Source organism: Dendrobates tinctorius, unplaced genomic scaffold, assembly GCF_039654945.1.
Source record: "Dendrobates tinctorius isolate UK_male_01 unplaced genomic scaffold, ASM3965494v1 ptg000279l, whole genome shotgun sequence".
NCBI classification, from domain to species: domain Eukaryota; kingdom Metazoa; phylum Chordata; class Amphibia; order Anura; family Dendrobatidae; genus Dendrobates; species Dendrobates tinctorius.
The window spans coordinates 1,244,813-1,255,088 of record NW_027361946.1 but is presented as its reverse complement, the minus strand read 5'-3'; positions in this window follow the sequence as shown (position 1 = coordinate 1,255,088).

Here is a 10,276-nt window from a genome sequence, read left to right as displayed (position 1 = left end):
ACATTGTTACATTGAAGGACTGTACCTGGGCACCACATCCACAAACTGGAGGACTGCATCTGGGCAGCACATCCTAAAAATTGAGGAATGGGCCTGGACACCACACCCACAGACTGGGGGACTGGACCTAGGCACCACATCCACAGACTGGAGGACTATACCTGATCTCCACATTATCAGACTAGAGGACTGTACCTGGGCACTATATCCACAGACTGAAGGAATGGACCTGGGCACCACATCCACAGAAGGGAGGACTTCACTTGGGCACCACAATAATAGAATAGAGGACTATGCCTGCACACCACATCCACAGACTGGTGGGAGACTGGAACTGAGCACCACATCTTACAGACTAGAGGACTGTACCTGGAAACCACATTAATAGATTAGACTAGAGGATTATACATGCGCACCACATCAACAGACTGGAGTACTGCACCTGGGCACCGCATCCACAGACTGGAGGACTGTATGTGGGCACCAGATCTACAGAGTGGATGTCAGGATCTAAGCACCACATTCATAACCTATAATACTGTACGTGAGCAACACATCCACAAACTGGAAGATTGGATCTGGGCACCACATCCACAGACTGGAGGACTGGACTTGGGCACCAAATCCACAGACTGGTGGACTGGTCATGGACACCAGATCCACAGACTGATGGACTAGACTAGGGCACCACATCCACAGACTTGAGGACTGGACCTAGGAACCACATCCACAGACTGGAGGACTAGACCTGGGAGACCTGGGCAACATATCCACAGACTGAAGGACTGGACCTTAGCAGTACATCCACAGACTGGAGGACATGAACTAGACACCACTTCCATGGACTGGAACTGAACACCACATCCACAGACTGGAAGACTGGATGTGGGCACCACATCCACAGACTGGAGGATTGGGCGAGGACACCACATCCACAGACTGGAGGACTGGGCATGGACACCACATCCATGGACTGAAGGACTAGACCTGGGCACCACATCCACAGACTGGAGGAGGACTAGACGTGGGTAACACATCCACAGACTGGAGGACTAGAACTAGGCACCACATCCACAGAGTGCACGACGGACCTAAGCACCACATCCATGGACTGGAACTGGACACCACATCCACAGACTGGAGGACTGGACCTGGACACCACATCCACATATTGGTGGAGTGGACACAGGCAACACATCCACAAACTAGAACACTGGACCTAGGCACCACATCTACACACTGGAAGACTAGACACCACTTCCACAGACTGGAATTGCACACCTCATCCACAGACTGGTGGACTGGTCATGGGCACCACACCCGCAGACTGGAGGACTGGGCATGGACACCACATGCAGGGTCTGGAGGACTGGACCTGGGCACCACAGACTGGAGGACTGGGCATGGACACCACATCCGCAGACTGGAGCACTAGACATGGGCACCACATCCACAGACTGGACGACTAGACATGGGCAATACATCCACAGACTGAAGAACTGGACCTGGGTACCACGTCCACAAACTGGAGAACTAGACCTGGGCACCATATCCACAGACTGGAGGACTGGACCTAGGCGCCACATCCACAAACTGAAAGACTGGACATAGGAACCACATCTATGGACTGGAACTGTACACAACATCCACAGACTGGAGGACTGGACCTGGGCACCACATCCACAGACTTAAGGGCTGGACCGGGGCACCACATTCACAGACTGGAGGACTAGACCTGGGCAACACATCCATAAATTGGAAGACTGGACATAGGCACCACATTCACGGACTGGAACTGTACACAACATCCACAGACTGGAGGACTGGGCCTGGGCACCACATCCACAGACTGGGGACTGGACCTGGGCCCCACATCCAAAGACTGGAGGACTGGACCTGGGCACCACATCTAGAGACTGGAGGACTGCACCTAGGCACCACATCCACAAACTGGAGATAGGTGCCTGGACACCACATTGTTAGATTGGAGGACTGTACCTGGGCACCACATCCACAAACTGGAGGACTGAATCTGGGCAGCACATCCTAAAAATTGAGGAATGGGCCTGGACACCACATCCACAGACTGGAGGACTGGACCTAGGCACCAGATCCACAGACTGGAGGATTATACGTGCGCACCACATCCACAGACTGGAGTACTGCACCTGGGCACCACATCCACAGACTGGAGGACTGTATCTGGGCACCAGATCTACAGAGTGGATGTCAGGATCTAAGCACCACATTCATAACCTATAATACTGTACGTGAGCAACACATCCACAGACTGGAAGATTTGATCTGGGCACCACATCCACAGACTGGAAGACAGGACTTGGGCACCACATCCACAGACTGGAGGACTGGACTTGGGCACCAAATCCACAGACTGGAGGACTGAGCATGGGCATCACATCCACAGACTGGAGAAATAGACCTTGTCACCACTTCCACACACTGAAGAACTAGACCTGGGCACCACATCCATAGACTGGAGGACTGGACCTATGCACCACAACCAATGACTGGATGACTGGATCTAGGCACCAGATTCATAGACTGGACTGAGCATGGGCACCACATCCATGGACTGGAGAACTGGGCATAAACACCACATCCACAGACTGGAGGACTGCATCTGGGCACCACATCTACATAATTGAGGACTGTACCTGGGCACCACATTCACAGTCTTGAGGACTGTACCTGAAAACCACATCTACACACAGGAGGACTGGTCCTGGGAACCACACTCATAGACTGTAAAACTGGAGCTGGGCACCACAAATATAGACTAGACTAGAGGACTATACCTGGGCACAACATGCCAGACTGGAGGACTGTACCTGGGCACCAGATCTACAGAGTGGAAGTGTCTACCTAAGCACCACATTCATAAACTAGAGGACTGTACCTAAGCATCATATCCACAGACTGGAGGATTAGATCTGGGCACCACATCCACAGTTTGAAGGACTAGACCAGATCACCACATCTACAGACTTGAGGACTGGACCTAGGAACCACATCCACAGACTGGAGGACTAGACCTGGGCAACACATCCACAGACTGGAAGACTGGGCCTTGGCATCACATCCACAGACTGGAGGACTAGACCTCGGCAACACATCTACAGACTGAAGGATTGGACCTGGACACCACATCCACAGACTGGAGGACTAGACCTGGGCAACACATTTACAGACTGAAGTACAGGATCTGGGCAACACATCTACAGACTGGAGGACTAGGCCTGGGCACCACATCCATGGACTAGAGGACTGGGCCTTGGCACCACATGCACAGAAAGGAGGACTGTTTCTGGGCACCAGATGTACAGAGTGGAAGTCTGCACCTAAGCACCTTATTCATAACCTAGAAGACTGTGCCTGAGCACCACATCCACAGACTGGAGGATTGGATATCTGCACCACATCCACAGATTGGATGACTGGACTTGGGCACCAGAATCATAGAATCATAGAATGGTAGAGTTGGAAGGGACCTCCTGGGCCATCTGGTCCAACCCCCTGCTCAAAGCAGGATTCGCTAAATCATCCCAGTTAGATGTCTGTCCAGCTGTGGGCACCACATCCACAGACTGGAGTACTGCACCTGGGCACCACATCCACAGACTGGAGGACTGTATCTGGGCACCAGATCTACACAGTGGATGTCAGGATCTAAGCACCACATTCATAACCTATAATAATGTACGTGAGCAACACATCCACAGACTGGAAGATTGGATCTGGGCACCACATCCACAGACTGGAAGACAGGACTTGGGCACCACATCCACAGACTGGAGGACTGGACTTGGGCACCAAATCCACAGACTGGAGGACTGAGCATGGGCATCACATCCACAGACTAGTGAAATAGACCTTGTCACCACTTCCACACACTGAAGAACTAGACCTGGGCACCACATCCATAGACTGGAGGACTGGACCTATGTACCACAACCAATGACTGGATGACTGGATCTAGGCACCAGATTCATAGACTGGACTGAGCATGGGCACCACATCCATGGAGTGGAGAACTGGGCATGAACACCACATCCACAGACTGGAGGACTGCATCTGGGCACCACATCCACATAATTGAGGACTGTACCTGGGCACCACATTCACAGTCTTGAGGACTGTACCTGAAAACCACATCTACACACAGGAGGACTGGTCCTGGGAACCACACTCATAGACTGTAAAACTGGAGCTGGGCACCACAAATATAGACTAGACTAGAGGACTATACCTGGGCACAACATGCCAGACTGGAGGACTGTACCTGGGCACCAGATCTACAGAGTGGAAGTGTCTACCTAAGCACCACATTCATAAACTAGAGGACTGTACCTAAGCATCATATCCACAGACTGGAGGATTAGATCTGGGCACCACATCCACAGTTTGAAGGACTGGGCATGGACACCACATCCACAGACTAATGGACTAGACCAGATCACCACATCTACAGACTTGAGGACTGGACCTAGGAACCACATCCACAGACTGGAGGACTAGACCTGGGCAACATATCCACAGACTGAAGGACTGGACCTTAGCACCACATCCACAGACTGGAGGACATGACCTAGACACCACTTCCATGGACTAGAAGTGGACACCACATCCACAGACTGGAAGACTGAATGTGGGCACCACATCCACAGACTGGAGGACTGGGCATGGACACCACATCCAGGGTCTGGAGGACTGGACCTGGGTACCACATCCACAGACTGGAGGACTGGGCATGGACACCACATCCATGGACTGGAGGACTAGGCCTGGGAACCACATCCACAGACTGGAGGCGTACTAGACCTGGGCAACACATCCACAGACTGGAGGACTGGACCTAGGCACCACATCCACAGAGTGCACGACGGACCTAAGCACCACATCCATGGACTGGAACTGGACACCACATCCACAGACTTGAGGACTGGACCTGGGCATCACATCCACATTCTGGTGGACTGGACATGGACACCACATTCACAGATTGGTGGAGTGGGCATGGGCAACACATCCACAGACTGGAGGACTAGACCTGGGCAGCACATCTACAGACTGGTTGACTTGACCTGGGCACCACATCCATGGACTGCAAGAGTGGGCCTGGGCACCACATCCACAGACTGGAGGACTGGACCTGGGCACCACATCCACAGACTGGAGGACTGGACCTGGCCACCAGATCTACAGACTGCAAAACTTGACTTGGGCAACACGTCTCCAAACTGGAGGACTGGACCTAGTCACCACATCTACACACTGAAAGACTAGACCTAGATACCACTTCCACGGACTGGAACTGGACACCACATCCACAGACTGGTGGACTGGTCGTTTGCACCACATCCACACACTGGAGGACTGGGCGTGGACACCACATCCAGGGTCTGGAGGACTGGCCCTGGGCACCACAGACTGGAGAACTGGGCGTGGACACCACATCCACAGACTGAAGGACTAGACTTGGGCACCACATCCATAGACTGGAGGACTACACATGGGCAATACATCCACAGACTGAAGGATTAGACTTGGGCACCACATCCACAAACTGGAGAACTAGACCTGGGCACCATATCCACAGACTGGAGGACTTGACCTAGGCACCACATCCACAGACTGGAAGACTGGACATAGGCATCACATCTACGGACCGGAGGACTGTACCTGGGCACCACATTCATAGACTAGAGGACTGTGCCTGGGCACGACATCCTCAGACTTGGGGACAGTACCTGGGAACCACATTCATAGACTAGAGGGCTGTATCTGGACACCACATCCACAGACTGTAGGACTGGACCTGCACCCCACATCCACAGTCTGGAGGACTGGACCTGGACATCACATCCACAGACTGAGGACTTGACCCGGGCACCACATTTACAGACTGGAGGACTTGACCTGGGCAACGCATCCACACACTGGAGGACTTGACCTGAGTACCATATCTACAGACTGGTGGACTGTACATGGGCACTACATTTCCAGACTGGAAGACTGTACCTGGGCACCACATCTACACACTGGAGGACTGGACATTGGCACCACATTTATAGACTAGAGTACTAACCTGGTCACCAGATATACAGGCTGGGGGATTTTACTTGGGCACCACATACACAGACTAGAGGGCTGGATCTGGGCACCACATCCACAGACTGAAGGGTTGCACCTAGAACCACATCCACAAACTGGAGGTCTGAGCCTGGGCACCACATCAACAGTGTGGAGGACTGTACCTGAGCACCACATCTATGGACTGGAGAACTAGACCCCTGCACCACATCTACAGACTGGAGGACTGTATATGGGAACCACACATCCACAAACTAGAGGAATGTAACTTGGCACCACATTCACAGACTGGAGGAATGAACTGTGCTCCACATCCAGAGGCTGGATGGGCACCAGATCCACAGACTGAAGGATTTGACCTGGACACCACATCCACAGACTGGAGTACTGTACCTGGAACCACATCCACAGTCTGGAGGATTGCACCTGGGCACCACATCCACAGACTTCAGGACTCGAACTGGGCACAGCATCCGCAGATTGGACCTGGGCACCACATCCACAGACGGGAGGACTGAACCTGGTCACCACATCCACAGACTGGAGGACTAGACCTGGGCAACACATTCACAGACTGGAGGACTGGACCTATGCACCACATCTACAAACTGGAAGACTGGACCACTTGCACGGACTGGAACTGGACATCACATCCACAGACTAAACGACTGGACCTGGGCCTGTGTACCACAACCAATGGCTGGAGGACTGGACCTCACATCCACAGACTGGAGGACTGTACCTGGCACCACATCCACAGGCTGGAGGATTGTACTTGGGTACCACATCCACAGACTGGAAGACTGTAACTGATCACCACATCTACATATTTGATGGCTGAAACTGGGCAAAATATCCACAGACTGGACCAGGGCACCACATCCACAGTCTGGAGGAATGTGCCTGTGCACATGTCATGAACTGGTGGTGTTTGGTTGCTCCCAGTTCTTCTTCAGGAGGGATTTATGTAGATCCCTCTTTCCAGTTCTGGTTTGGAACTTGCAGCTCTCTGGCACCTCACTTACCCTCAGATCAGTCAGGGAACTGCACCTAGGATAAGTAGTCACCAGAAAGGCTGCCTTGCTGCGCACTGGCTATTGGACACACTGCAGTAAGTGCGAAAAGACTATTCCCGGTCCCAGGCGGGATATACACTTATCAAACTCTGTCTGTCACTGCCAGGGTCTCACCACTACCCCAGAACACACTTTGCTGCCACCAGCCCCTGATTTGACTTAATATCGGGTCAGGAGCAAAACCAAATCAGTAGAGTTTGCTTAGTCGAAGGACGTGGCCGTAAGTTATTAGAGCAAGGAGAACAAAGCTAGTAAATTTTTATATTTTACTCCAAAAAGAATAGTCAGTGTTTACAAAAGTAGAAAAAGATGTCACAAAATGAAACAATTATAGTATAGCTGTAAAGGGGGGTGTAAGGATAATAGAAGATATGACTTCTCCAGAACATTCCAGAATCTTCCATTCTTTAAACTACAGATGAGACTTTGCCTGTCACACAGCTGCAACCCCCCTTCCTCACCCACAGCTCACACACATTGCAGCTCTGCGCCTGCATCTGTAAAAGGACACCAGACACTTCCTGTGCCAACATTCTCCCTCCTCAGCTAAGTAATGTTAATTAGCTAAGTGGAAAGAATGTTCTTTGTCTTCACCATGCGGTGAAATCAAGTATGGGAGATATTAGCAAAGCCATAGCTCGGACCCCATTTGCGACAGAAAAATGAAACGGACATTTCTGCGACGTGCTCCGATACGGCTTCACTATGGTGGTTCTTGCTAAGTTCTAGCCCCTACAAAATCCGAGAAATGGATTTCTCCTAAACGGTGTGACATAATAACTGCATGTTTGGTTTTGAATTATTGCCTTCGACAGGCTAAAGAAAATGATACTATATGCATGTTTATAAGGGGTACCCTCTGCGAGATATAGTTATGATAAGTTTAGTAGTCAGATTCTAACTCCAAGAGCAGGGGGAGGACCATCACTAGATGGCCCTTTTATGATGTCATGACCCAGAACTATAGAGTACACTCACTCAGTCGGGAGGTCATTCTTGCTGGAGATCCCGTGCTGCTAGGATCCCAGATGCAGGGAAACATCTGTACCCACCTCCCCACATGGTTAGCCTAAGTCTATCTAAGCAAATGTAACTGTTAATCTCTGTTTTTTTTTAATCCCGTTTATTTTATATTTGCATTGTACATATCTGATGTCTCAACTTTGTAAAACCTTTTCATCTTTGTAACACTGCCCATCTTTGGGAATAAACTATACAACTTATTAGCTCTGTCTCCATGCTCTAAAAGCGAATTTACGTGCCTTTAAGATAATTATGCTACTGAATTGGGTTGGCTTTGAACCCCTCTATTAAGTTAATAAATTAATAAGAGAAATCGGGAGCTGGTGGCGGCGAAGTGTGGTCTGGGTCCCAGGTAAGGGGATTTTTTTCTCTCAATGGAGATAAAGCAATTGTCTGATCGTGTGGAGCAGCTTGCTGCGGAAGTGGGGGGAATTTCCGCCTACCTTGCTCATTCACATGTTGCTGAACCAAAGATCCCTACTCCTGATGTGTTTTTTGGGGATCGGTCTAAATTTTTGAACTTTAAAAATAATTGTAAATTATTTTTTGCCTTGAAGCCTAACTCGTCAGGGAGCTCCGCGCAGCAGGTTAAAATTGTCATCTCTTTGCTGCGTGGCGATCCCCAGGATTGGGCATTTTCTTTGAAACCAGATGATCCTATTCTAGCTAATGTGAACGCATTTTTTCAAGCCTTGGGGTTGTTGTATGACGAACCTAATGCTATTGATCAGGCTGAAAAGACCCTGTTGGCATTGAGCCAAGGTCGAGATTCTGCAGAATTGTACTGTCAAAAATTCTGAAAGTGGGCGGTCCTTACTACCTGGAATGATAATGCCTTGGCAGCTCTCTTTCAGAAGGGTTTGTCAGAAACCGTAAAAGATACTAAGGTGGGATTTCCTGTTCCCTCTGGTCTTGACGATTCTATGTCATTAGCCATTCAGGTTGATCGGCGTTTACGTGAACGCAGGACTGCACGAGAGGTGTTGCCACCTGTTGCACAAGTGTCTGAACCTATGCAATGTGATAGAGTTTTGTCCAGGGAGCAACATCAGGAGTTCAGAAGGCGTAATAAGCTGTGTTTTTTTTGTGGAGATGCCTTGCATATTATTTCTGTCTGTCCTAAACGAGAGAAACGTTTTGCACACACGTTTTCTGTGGGTGGTGTTCAACCTAAGTTTCTTCTGGCAATTACTCTGATCTGCTCCCTGTCCACATTTTCCGCCAAGGCTTTTGTGGATTCGGGAGCAGCCCTGAATCTAATGGACTTGGATTTTGCTAAACGTTGTGGATTTCCGATGACACCTCTGCGGACGCCTATCCCTTTGAGGGGGATTGATGCTACTCCTTTGGCAAAAAATAAACCTCAGTTTTGGACCCAGATGGTAATGCGGGTCGCCCCAGACCATCAAGAAAATTGCAGATTTTTGGTGTTGCATAATTTGCATGATACCATTGTTCTGGGGTTTCCCTGGTTGCAAATTCATAATCCAGTTTTGGATTGGAAATCTGTGTCTGTGGCGAGTTGGGGTTGTCGGTGTGCCCTTAGTGAGGCTCCGGTTTTTTCCATCTCTCTTCAGTCGCATGATGTTCCTGACTATTTGGCGGACTTTTATGATGTATTTAGTAAGAATGAGTCTGCGTCTTTGCCTCCTCATAGGAGTTATGACTGTGCAATTGAACTGAGCCCGGGGTGTAAATTTCCTAAGGGTCGGCTCTTCAATTTATCTGTACCCGAGCATGAGGCTATGCGATCCTATATTAAGGAGGCGTTGGAGAAGGGTCATATTAGACCATCCTCTTCACCCTTAGGTGCCGGTTTTTTTTTCATGGCCAAAAAGGATGGTTCATTAAGGCCTTGTATTGATTATCGTGCCCTCAACAAAATTACTATTAAATATCAGTATCCGTTACCCCTGATTTCGGATCTATTCTCCAGAGTTAAAGGTGCTTGCTGGTTTACCAAGCTTGACCTCAGGGGGGCGTATAATCTTATCCGCATTAAGCATGGGGATGAATGGAAGCGGCGTTTAATACTCCGGAGGGACATTTTGAGTACATGGTGATGC